The sequence below is a fragment of the Watersipora subatra genome, chromosome 5 (assembly GCF_963576615.1).
Source record: "Watersipora subatra chromosome 5, tzWatSuba1.1, whole genome shotgun sequence".
NCBI classification, from domain to species: Eukaryota; Metazoa; Bryozoa; class Gymnolaemata; order Cheilostomatida; family Watersiporidae; genus Watersipora; species Watersipora subatra.
In genome coordinates, this window is record NC_088712.1 from 21713976 (window position 1) to 21727338 (window position 13363).

At 36.0% G+C, this 13363-nt stretch overlaps 1 long non-coding RNA gene across 1 annotated transcript; it reads right to left on the minus strand.

Moving 5' to 3' along the window:
• Nucleotides 1-1161: 1161 nt before the first annotated feature.
• Nucleotides 1162-4732, minus strand: LOC137396710 (uncharacterized). Its single transcript, XR_010978592.1, has 3 exons — nucleotides 4351-4732; nucleotides 3555-3677; nucleotides 1162-1302 (listed from the first exon to the last, which is right to left on the minus strand). It is a non-coding gene; the product is annotated as an uncharacterized lncRNA (long non-coding RNA).
• Nucleotides 4733-13363: the final 8631 nt, after the last annotated feature.

Here is a 13363-nt window from a genome sequence, read left to right on the forward strand (position 1 = left end):
CAATGTTTACTTTTGCCTCGCCATACGACATTTTGTCGCCAAGCAATATCAACAAAAATTTCTCTCGAAATTAACATTTGGCAGTTGGTATGCTGAATACATTGAAATAACCAAGATGCCGATATGCTATTTGCCGAAATTCCTTTTATAACGCCGAAAAAAGACACAATGCTCACACTCTTTCAGTTCAGTGTTATTCATTAGAAGTTATAGTGAAAACGAAACAAGAAAGAAATAAGTGATAAAATTTTAGATGAGAACAAGTTAAAGTTTAGTAAAATACATACTAAAACTTAGCTTTAGGTATGTTTTTAGTAAGCTAAATTCATTTAGGTTAAATTCAATGTTTATGTTATACGCCTGTCTCCAAGGTGAGAACTTCCCAGCGGTATGCACTACACCTAGTACATTGTAATGTTACATTTATTGCAGATCATAATCACAAAATACTCTAAAGTTGCTACAGGTAACTATAGTCAATAAGGTTAATATATTATTTGTTTAACAATTTTTAATATGTAAAGTACGCACATAAAAATGTGACGTATTTTACTAAGGGTATTGGCATTAGTATTAACTATGGGTTTCTATACTCCTGTATAGTACACTTTCGTCTTACGATGTCAAAACACTGGAACAAATTAAAATCATATGGTGCGGGTCCAATGTAATGCAGTTTGCAATACACGAAATGTTATCATTATTTCCTAAACCACAACAAACCTATCCGCGTACAACCTTTGAATACTGAAGAGAGAGAAAACGGTAAAAATGAGGAGAGTGAGATTGCGAGCATCAGTTGGCAACTAAACTGCATTGTTGAGTTTCCTCGGCGTATCCCGAATGTGCGGGCTGTAAATTTTTGTTCGACATTTCAAGTAACAAAGTTGTCTCAAATTCTGCTAGAACTCCAAGTTGTTCGACATCTGGTATTTAAAGAAAATGTACCGAGAGACAGTCCCGACTCTCATAATTGACAGTGATAACTTGAAAGTGAGCTAGCAATTACCATGATTATTAGCTGCTATTTGTGATTATAAAATCACCTAATGCAAACATGCATTGAAACTGTTGAGTGTGCAAATCCTCACCTGTCCCTGCTGCCATATAGAGGAAGACTATTGGGCACCTTCACATACAAATTATTGTTGTGCATCAGGCACTGCCAGGCTACCTCCACCTCCTCTGCTAGCTTCACCAAGAATGTCAAATTAGAGTGAGATCTGACCGCTTCTGGAAACTGAAAATGATCTCCAGTGGGAGAGGGCGTTGTCGTATGCCCCACACTGCTGCCCTCCAAACCTGCGGCAGCCATAAGAACAACCAATAAGATTTAACACATACTGTAGACAACGCGTTCGTATTCAACAGCAGACATAAGGCGTGGTCACACGAGCACTGAACCGACGTAGGATCGGTTCGGAGGCTGGTTCGGTTCGTGGCACATGTCACACGGCATCCGAAGTCACTTCGTTTCCTAGATACCATACGTATAGAGACAGGACACAGTTTCACTGGTAGTTTTTATGTATTTGAGTTAAATATTTCTATTGTAAACAAAGAACTTTGAGGAACAATTATAAATTATAATTACACAGCAGATTTATCAGAAGATCGTTCAGCTGCTCAAAACAAATCACTCGATATAAAGATTTTGCCAACCCTTTCCATCAACATAATTATTTTTTTTAAATTAACATATGAATGTTTTTCTATGCGGAGTACATTACAAAGAAAAACAGTCTTTATCATAGTCCTGTGGTTTTACATAAATAAATCAGTCAACGATACTTCATCAGGATGAATATGACACATTACTTATAATCTACACAAAAGAAAATCACAACCATTCTCTTACATTTATGCAAAACTTAAGTGCAACATCTTACATTTATGCAACACAATCACAAGTCCGGATGAACCTTGTCATAAATTGCTTCATGTTGTTTATTTAACGAAATAAAAGTATCGTCCCATTTCTTATTTAACTTTGCTCACACGCACGTAAGGAGAAATGTGACGCGTGCTCGCTAGAATTCTAGAATTTTAACCAGCCAATAAGAGCAAGGGTTCGGCCACGAAATTTCGAGCAGCACCGAAATATTTTGTTTTGGTCGGAAATGTCCTCGGCTGAACTTTTTACAGCTGAGAGCGACGTCGTTTTGCGTCACTTAGTTCGGTGCTCGTGTGACCACGCCTACAGACTACAGTGCAAAATACAATGGTATAGGTTCAGAACCCAACAAGTAAATGCGCGACCCTTGAACAAAACTGAACCTGGATAATTACACCTCAAATACAGCTTTTATGCAACACAATAGGGCTTATGGTTCCCGTAAACTCACAGTATGACTGAATGGGCTTAAACTATGTGTGAAAATTTTAGATGAAAACCAACACACAATACTGTTCGGCAGGAAGACAGGTTGGGTGTGTACGGCTTGAGTGAATAGAAAGGTGGTGTCGAAGATTCATCATTGGGCTATAAGGCCGACCATAGTTCTGGTACACAAAAACAGTGAAAACTAATGATACTATAATATTGTGATATTATTGCAATATAGCGACTTTAGCCTTTATGGTAAGCAAAGCTCTGTGCCATGTAATTCAGCAGCAGATGCTAACCCTTCCGTGTATCATCGGTAAATGTATCTATACATATAAATCTCAATGTCATCCGTCTATCCAGTTATAGTGGTAAAGCTTTAGGAACGAAACATGCACTTCGCACTGGATTTGAACTCACAAACGCTAAGTCTTTCTTATTTGTAAATTCCAAATGTGCCATTTCAATTTAATTTATAATGCGACTAATTGAAGCTTTTCCTTAATTGGTCTACTCAATTTACGAAAAAGTGTTTAAATCCACTTTTCATAGCATATCTAGCAGAATTTTGAAAAATGCCATTCTTGGCTGAATTAGAAACAAGAGATACTTCATGCACTATTCATACACTATCTATACACACTATTTAAGCGAACTTGATACAAACACACTCAAGTAATAGCACGCTTGTCTGTTTTTGACCTATTGAATTAGCCTTATAATACTCCCCATATTGATAGACTCTCTATTCTAAAAAGAACGCAAGTTCATGAGCTCGATGTACATATGCTATAATCAGATGCTATAATTGCCAGATGCTATAATTAGCATCAGGCAAAATTTTCATATGTTAATTATAGCATCTACTACTTTTTACAACACTAAACAGACCCTTGGAACATCAGCATTGTCACCCTGAGTATCAATCGCATATTAAAGCACAGTTGCCGTGCACATGCAGTTCAAAGTTTTAAAAAATTCACATTCGTAGTATGCATGAATTGCTGATTTTCAGGTAATACATCATGGAAGTCAGTGTGAAGTAGATCAGTGAACTATTTGAAGTAAGAGGGTAGTTACAGTAAATGTCTAATGCACATAAATTTAAAAGCTGTAATGCACTGCAAAGTTATTTCATAATGCACTGCACGACTCAGTACATTCTAATGTGCCTTGATTGTTCAAACAACTTGTTTCATGAGATGCCAAGTAAGGATTGGATGTATACCAGGGAGTGGTTGTTGAGTGATTGCAGCGTGGGGAACATCAGGAGCACCACAGGGTTTCTGTATGCAGTCTCACAAAACAACGTACATCTGAGTCAGAACAGCCTCTCCTCCCCATGTTAGCACTGAACACAAATAATACCAGTTAGGAAAAGATCCTAATTCATTGTGATGTAACTATCGCAATCAAATTAGCAGCGGGGAATTAAAAGAGTAAGCTCCATAACAGTTACCAAAATCAAAATCTCAACATAGAGATTTTCATCCCAATAATAAATAGATGAAAAATCTCTGCAAATTCATTTTATGGATGCAATTTGTCAACAAAAACCAACTCAAACTAACGTGTTAGTTTGCGTTGATTTGTTGTTGACAAACAGCTTCCATCAAAATAAATTTGCAGTGATTTTTCATCTATTTATAGTCAACAAAATATACATTTGCAATAGATTTTTTCATAGCAACGTAACAAAGCTGTCAGAGAACAACCAGTATTTCAAACAACAACAATCTAGTAAACGCATTCAACTTTTTTATGATCACGCTTAAGATAGGGCACGCAAGATTTTCCACAGATTTGCGAGTAAATCAAACTCGTGATGGATTTTTTTTATAAACGTACCTTATAGAAAGATTTAGCCAATCGATGTAGCAAACACAGTCCACAGCATATTGCTAAAAAGGCGCTGTAATAACTCTACATTTTCAAAAAGTTGTGTATGCATAGAAAGAGTTTTGCCTAAAATCTAAGAGGCAAAACTGTACAAAAAGTTCGACTAGTAACTAATCATTAAGTACCTTGAAAGCTCTGTGGCAGAGCAGCCGATGGGAGAATGGTTTGAGGATGATTTCGGAAGATAGTCAGGTCGAAAATCTTTTTTACAAAGTATAGAACTAGACATTATTTTTGATTAGCGGCTACTACAGGTTGTGAAGGAAGAATCGAGAACACTCCAGCTGCGGCAATATAAAATCAATGTCAGGATGGTCTTTGCGCATATACTTATGACGTAACAATGACGATTCCCGTTAGACTTTTTGACCTAAGATTCTTGGAAGTTTGCCAAATTAAGCTCTCAATAAATCGTTGGCCCAATAGTTTATCGCGAGAACGAATATTTTCTTCGGAACAGTAAAGTAGGTTTCAACCCTTTCCAGTTCCAAAACTATCGATGAGGGCAGTTTAAAAAGAATGACACGTCGGATAATTTACTTGGGGTATTAATTGCTTTTATAAAAAAATAATAATATGAGACGTACACGTGAGACGTTGTATATGCGTGCATCTGTCGCGTGCCTGATTGTATTGTCCGAGTTCGGGCTACGAATACCAGCTCGGCATTGACAAATCACATCTCAAGCGCGTGGACCTATAGGAGTCGATCATGCGGACGGCTACGAAGTTATGTATCAGGTGACTGACCGCAGACGATGCTTTTCGTGGCGTTGAGGCATACATGTACATGTATTTAGTGGACGTCTATATTTAACATGGCGCAGTTGGCAGTATCGCTGCTGCGTGATACATGACGTGCGCGGTGTTATTTGTGGTGTTCAATGTTTCACAGATACTAATACTGCGTGGTAAGTGCTCCGCGTGTGTGCATTTCGTGTTTACAGTTTAGCCAATTCGCATTCGCTCCCAAACGGGGCATTAGAGCGATATCTTTATTTAAAACATGAGAAGATAACTCTTAGTTTATATTATATATTGAGTTTTTGGATTTAGCAACAAAAGGTAAAAAGTGTTGACCAGTGTTGGGAAGGGATTAAATGAGAGAGTAGGGAAAATTTGAATTAATTGTTAAGAGTCCTCACATAACAGGAATGTTTTATGTATGTGTTAATGGTACCTTTGGTACTTTAGTGGCGTGTATAGTGTAGGTCGGCATTAAAGTAAAAATCTACAAGGATTGCAATTTCTTTAGTAATGATTTTAGGTTTTGGTCAGAAATTCTTTGATGCTCTGCAAGAGTGTGCCGTGACCTCTCAGACATGAGGTCAGAAATCATATCATTTTTTTAAGGTTAAACGCCCACCTAAAAGCTTTCCTATTCTCTGATTCGAGAGAGTTGATGTGCTTTGATAAAACTGGAGATCAGACAGTTGAGGCATACTCAAGGACTGGGCAACAGATGGTTCTAAAAGAAATGGTTTTTGTTTTGGGTGAGAAACTTCTTAAGAACTTCATCAGCATGTATAGGGTAGATAAAGACTCAGTTATGGTCTTTTTTATGTGGAAGTTAAAGTTGAGTTTGTTGTCAATAATATCTCAAAAACATTTAAAGTCAGTGACAAATGTTAGCTATTGGCCTTTCATTGAGCATTTGTGAAAAAGGGACTTTCCTGGGACCTTACTAATGAAGTTGTCTCTCACTTAGTGATGTTAAACTCCATTTGCCATTTATCAGCCCAGCCTATGAGAGAATCAAGGTCTGATTGAAGGTTTGCGCAGTCATTAGCTGACTTAGTCTGTGAATATAGGAAAGCATCATCAGTAAAAATTCTGAGTTTAGAGGTCTTCATGGCTGTTGGCATATAAGTTTATAAAAATCGCTTAGTGGTGGTAAGTTAAATATTGGTGGTGCTTTTAACACTTGTGGTGTTTGTGTTGTTTTTCATTACGTGTCAAATATGGTGTTTAATTTTAAGGAATTTCCCTCGTTAAATTGGAGAGTGGTGATATCAATGGTTCATGGAAAAGATTGTTTGATAGTTTCCAATTGTAGTGGAAATGGTTAGCATGAAATTGGGTAAGGTTGAAGATGCCGATGATAGGTTTTGTGGCCGCATGAAATTCTTGCACTATTACACGCAATAGGGAGTAATGGTAGAGATGCTCTAAGCTATGTTGGTTTTTGTATGCAGAATGAAAATTGTACCTATGAGGATGCTATGGCTCATTTAGTTGCTATTTTTGGTACTGATGAAACTGTGTGCGTAAAAACTATGAAATTTGTTACTGTTTCACAAACAGGTGGAAAGGAAATCGATTACTTGCTTTGAGTAGAGAAACTCAATAGAAATGTTAATTTTGGTGGTAATGAAGACGTAAGGAAAGAACTTGCTCTTACAATATCTGCAAATGGCTTGCAAAAATGTTCACTACATAGGCAATTAATGCAACACACAGAGTTAAATTAGAAAAACTTAATGGATACTTTGATGGCTAGAAAGCTCGCGTGAGAATTCGACACCATATTGGAGGGTGCTAGAAGTAAAGCTAGTGAAAATTAATGTTTCGGAAATTTTGACTAAAGCTTCTAAAATAAATTTCAAGTAAGAAGAGCCAGTCATTATTCAAGTTCTGATTCAAGTGCTTTCGTAAATGTTGAAATTAACAGAATTTTTCAAAGGCAGCGTAAAAGTTAAATTACGATGTAGGGTCTAAGAGTAAATACTTTAAAGAGGGAGTAGAGATTCTGGTTATGAGTCTCCTAGGTGAGATCGTAGGAGCAGGTATAAAAACCTTAGCAGGTCTTCAAGAGACTCTAGCGTTAATAGATACAACCGTAGTTGGCGTATTAAGTCTGAGGATGGATGCTCACCTAAGAGTGATGATAAATGTTACAACTGTGGTAATAGAGATCACAGGCTACGTTGTTGCCTTGCAGCTTGATGCTTTGTATGCAATAAGAAAGGTCATACTAGTATTGACTGTAAGAAAGATGGCGCTGACAATACTCGTCAAAGTGAATATAGACAATGCTGCAACGTATGTAGTAGGGAAGGTGATCGGAGTAGAGGCAAAAGCGTACATACCCAAGTAGAAGTGTTGTAATATGCATGTCCTAAATGGCTAATAAAATGGTTAGAACCTTGAAGGTAAACGGTAGTGAAGTCTTTTTCACGTTTGATACGGGTGCTGATGTTTCTACTATAACTGTTAAAACATCATGTAAACTTGGTTTGAGTTTGAAAGAGCCAGATCGACCCCTTAGTGCTGCTGGTGGCGCAAGTTTAAAAGTTATAGGGTCCAGTGAAGTAAATATAAAGCGTTCTAGTTGCTTTCAGAAATGACAGAACTTGAAAATCTTAATTTACTTGCTGTCATTGATGGTATGTGAACGGATAATTTTGATTCTTTTTGAGAATTTCCCAAAGTGTTTGAAGGCTCGGGTACCATGCCTGGTATGTTCTCCATCACTCTGAGTGGTGGCTCAGAACCTCTCAGGTTGTAATCTCCAAGATCAATTGCAGCTGGGTTAAGATCTCAGGCTAAGAAAGAGTTTGATAAGATGCTCACTGATAATTAAACTTTGGAATTTAGCTGATAGGACGTGCTAACCACTGCACCACTCTTTTACCTTGTCACATTGCAGAATAATTATGCACATTGTTATTACACGAAATGATCTCACACGACGCATGGAATTGTTAGCGTACTAGTCTTTACTATAATAAGATCCGTCTGTCCAGGGCCGAATGGACAGACGAGAGGTATTCAGGTTCTTACTTGAGCGCTACCATCTGCACCATTCAACCAACTTGCTGCATTGCAGAATAATTGTGTGGATATTTATTACACCTGATGATCTCTCATGCCACACACGATTGCTAATGTACTAGTAAGTAATAATAACAGCCTTTTGCAACTTGAAACAGGTTCTGTTTCGGCACCAATCAACATACCCCTCAGAACATATCCATTAGTAGTATGTTTGTACTGGAATTATCCTCTCATTCATGAAGACTTATTTAACTTATGCATGAAACATTTGTGAGTTTTTTAAAACAGCTGACATTTCAACGACATATCCATTTTTTGGTAATCAGACAGTTTGCTGTCTACAATAGTTTGAATCGAAGATCAAAAGACAAATTTTTAACATAATCTAGCTTACCACCACTTTAGAGATATCGAAGTATGAAATTTAGACATAAAGAGCAGTCGTGGTTCAGTGGTTAGGTCGCTAGCATATGATCAATAGGTTTTTAATTTAAATCACTTGGTGCTGTTTGGAAGCCATTGGTAGTGTTAGGAAGGGCATCTAGCCATAATTGCTCCTGTGCTAAATCTGATCGAGTCATCTGGATGTCATCTGGGGTTGGCCATCAAGAAACCGGCCCCCCTCCCAACAAGGTTTCTGAAAGACCGACCTGTTACTGAGTCTGCCCTTCCAAGGTAGGAGCGGGCTTACAAGTGGCCATAGTATATGAGGAGCCCAAGAAAAAATGAATGGCAGAGCACCAGAAAGACTCAATGCTTGCGGTTGTCTGTTGAATGCATACACTGTATTTATTAATATATATGTGTTCAAACATAGATATGTTAAAAAATATATATATGTGACAGGTCGTATCATTTTTAATAAAAAATGGGCTCACAAAGTGACAATTGTCCATGTGGCTTAGACATTTGTGAAGCCAAATTATTTTCAACATTCATGAACATGTAACGTTTGTAGTGTACTGTTGCTATGGCCTTCCTAAACGTCAACAATTAATACTGTTTGAAATTCAATCCGTCATCTTTGACGACAAAATTCTCAGTTCTTTGTGTTGACCAAATTGACCAACACCACCTTCGAAAAAAGCTGTAACTCAGGTTAAATTGCTTCGATTCCAATTCCGAAAACAGTTTAAAAAAACTGAAAATTCTTTCTATTACATAGGGCTAAAAACAGTTATGTGATCCAACCTCATTTGTATTGAAAATGATATGACCTGACACATATGCTCAAATATATATATGTTCAAATATATAATGTTCAAATATATATATGTTCAAATATACAAATGTTTAAATATATATATGTTCAAATATATATTGTATATATATTATTTATATATGCAGGCAAACACGGATAACTCGCCCACGGATAGTTCAAACACATTGTTAACTTGAACGGATTTGTTTGGACCGTTCCCATGCAATGATAAATTGCTCTCGATAACTTGAACTTAACATCATTAACTCGAACAGTTTTTTGCCGAAGGAGAAAACATGGTTTTTGTTAGTTTTATTCCGAAGGACTGGTCTTTAGTCGCAGAGCTGCGAGTACTCTGCTCTTTTAGCGAGGCGCTCCCTATACATATGTAGTGTTGTATATTTATTTTCCCCATACCATAAAATGGAACCAGCTAGGAAACCGTATAAAACAATGATTAATAGGGTCGCTAACACCTTGGCATAATTATGGTCAAACTATAAACGTTAGAAAGTATTAGTGGTGAAAATATAATAAAGATTGGTCATAAATGTTTACTCATGTCATGTTTTAAAAAAATTAACAGCAAATTTAGATATTTTTTTATCAGCTGAGATTTGTTTGTAGTTTTAGGTTATGTGACTGCCAGGATTTTTAAAAATTAATGTCGACAAAATCGATCTCGGTTAAACTGATCAGAAAAAATATGTCTTTTTTTTAGCATTTTAACCGCGATCAAGATTTGCCAATTTTAATCTGAAAACGTCTTGGTAGTCACATCACCTAAAACAACAAACAAATATCAAGGGATAGAAAAAAATCTATACTTTTTGATAAAATCTTTTAAAACTTTACATGCAAAGCTCTTCAACTTGCATCAAGCAATCTATGCTTTTGATTTATATATAGTTTGTATATGTACATGTATCTACTGATAAATACATGCACTTGTGACAGTGCTCTGATAACTTGAACGCTCTGATAACTCAAACACTTTAGCTCGGTCCTGGGAAGTTTGGATTATCCATGTTTGATTGTATATAAGTATTTGTATTCATTTCATCTATATATATATTTTTCAAAGTATGTCCTTGTGTCGTATGTCTGTCTGCATTCCGGCTATAGCTATTATAAGAATAACTGCTGCTGAACAACAATGCTGACGCAATGTCATGAAGTAACATCATTAGAAGCCTAGCGGCTTGCTGGAATTTTCCATTGGCAATGTGCCAGGCTAACAGCTTGAAAGTTACAGTTGTTTGACAAAGTTTTAAAACTTTCACACTTGTTTTCATTTTCTCTTAATTTTTTTCAACTACACAAAACACTTCTCTCAGGATATGTAGTTAGAATGGTAAATGTTGTTATATGTTAAATACAAATCAACTTTCTGTCGAGACTTTTTTATTACCCGGGCAACGCCTGGTAGCACCGCTAGTTATTATATACAAGTTATATTCATTGCCTTGTGCTCAAAGTGGTTTTGTTTTTTTTGTGGAGCAGTAAAGGAGTGAGGCACATTCTGTCACAATATTTTATAGCAGCTATGTTTCAAGTGTTTTAGTCAATTCAGTTGAAACTAGAATTTCTGGACATTAAAGATGTGGTTCCGTCAAAAAGGTCAAATTAATGAAATTAAGACTAATAAAAGGCTAAAACATCAGCTACAATTTGGTGTCATTTTTGTCTTTGTAGACTAATCCTGTCCAGAGATATATGCGTTTTAATGAGGCCATCTTATAAAAAGCTCACATTTTAGTGGGTGCTTCATTTGTGATGTAACGAGTGATACATCTGAGAAGAGTACACGAGCAATAAATCTAAGGCCGCTTCATTAGCCAATCATCAGCACGAAATTTTTATATAGGTCGTAATAAATGTTATCACTCGTAAAACGCGTTGTCTACGATCTCAAATTTAGTGATTTTACTCTATTATTAAATCGCATAGACATCGATATTTACTAAATTAATTAACATCGTTACTTTAATGAATTACTCGATCGGCATGTTTTATTGACGAACAACAGAATTGTAAAAATTACTCCAAAGTTTGCAGCGAAGGTGACTCTGAGTTTTTTGAGCATCAGGTGGTTAAAGTGCTACAGAGGAAGATAGGAGAATGGAAGTAAACTTATCTTTTACTTTGAGTCTTCTATAGATATTCTGTTAAGTTTGCATTCAGATTATATTTTCCTGTTTGAGGTTATAATGTAATTGCCTGTGCGCGTGCAAGATACGTATGTACACTAAGTTTTTGACGGCTTCTTTTTAATCCATAGCATCTAGCAATACAGTGGCTTAGATTGATGAATATACTAAAGGTAATATTTTTAGTACTCATTAATACATGTACTAATTAATAAAATTATAACTTTTTGCTATCACCAATCATCGTTTTATAATTTTTTATCGTTTTACTGAGCTATATTTGCTTCAATTTTCTGTGGCAGTTTTATTTAGTAAATTAGATTTATGATTGGACTTTAGCTGTTCACTTCTCATTTGTAGAAAGCGAAGAAAGTCGATTGATCAATGCAAATCTTCAACTTCCAGAACCAAAGCTTCGAATCGTTGGCTTGGCATACTTATGCTTTTATTAAACATTTATTCATTTTTAAAATTACTCGCAATCTATCCAACTCCCAATTTGAAAGCTTTCAGTAGATACGCATTAGAATGACATATCTATGAATGACATATATTTATTGCATTTGTTTTACTGATTACAGGATGTTTATGTGGTCCCACCAGCCAAAGCAGCTTTGTCAGTGTGGAAACTGCCATAAATGGGAAAGAGAGACTTGAATGTGCACCGCATAAACCATGATGTTTTGTTTGAATTTGCTGCTGCAGATGAATTTGTCTTTTTGTAGGAGCTGAAACTATGTGAGGGGCCACGACTTGATGGATATTCTTAATAAAAGCTTTATGCCAAGATGGAATTTTTTTGCTTGTAAAAATTGTATAATAAAATAATATTGTTGAAGATAATGCAAAACATGATTTGCAGACTATTGTAGTGAATTGGATACGGTATATGGATGTCCGCAAAACTGGAAAATGTGAGTTCAAATCCAGTTTGCAGCAGATTTCTCATCATTATAACTCTATCCCTATGTATATTCTTTTCAAAGACAAGCTTGCTCATTTTTCTTACGGTAGTAAGAAACTAGTTTTCGGTGTGGGCAATGATATACAGCTCCACCCCAGGATAGGCAACGGGCATAATGTGGGCGGAGCTTTTGGAGGCTGTATATCGTTAGTGTGGGTAGCGACGGGACTGTGACGATACAAAGACCTTATTCTACATAGTTTGCTTGACAGAATTACCGTAGGCCAGTAGAATTGGTAGTCGGTACTAAGATGTTTACACAGCATTTAGAAGAAGGTAATATGACAAGTTTTTAATTTTCCTTGTTTGAGGCCTTTGAGACATTGGTAATAATGTATCTGTAGCTGGATTTAAAATTTTATTCTAGTCAACACGAGCAAATACCAGATAAAATATATGCCAATAGAGCCGCGTAGGACTAGACTTTTATCGCAATAGCCGATGTGAATATGAGAGATAGATACAGGTTGTATCACGCGTGACATCATTTTGGACAAGTCTGGGCATGTTTTTTTTGGCCTGAGCGTTTTTACCGTGGTCGAATTTTTTTGATTTTAATCTTCAAATATCTTGACAATGAGATCGCCTAACTCAACAAACAACATATCAACTGATAGAAAAAGAAAAATACTTTTAAAATCAACTCAAATTTGATGCAACCACATTTTAAAATCAATTCTTTGGTATCTTTTACTTGCAGTAGTATTGAAATGACTTCGCGCATTCTACTAGGAAGAATTGAATCGATTCTTTACTGTCATCATAGATTAATTTACCCGATTTTCCATTTTTCAATAAGCAAAAAGGCTTCAGTCACTGCCTCTCTTTATTATTACTATCTCAGTATCTCTATGATAAGTAATTTACATTGTATAACTGTGTTGGCTTAAAATTAATCATTGACAGTGATATACTATTAAAGCAATTAGTTAATCATAAGTGCAGCTCAGTAATTTCAGCCGCGCTTAACGTTTTTATAAACCTTGATATCACCGCATATATGTTATTTGTCAATACATTATTATGTAGTATTATTATTTATGAAC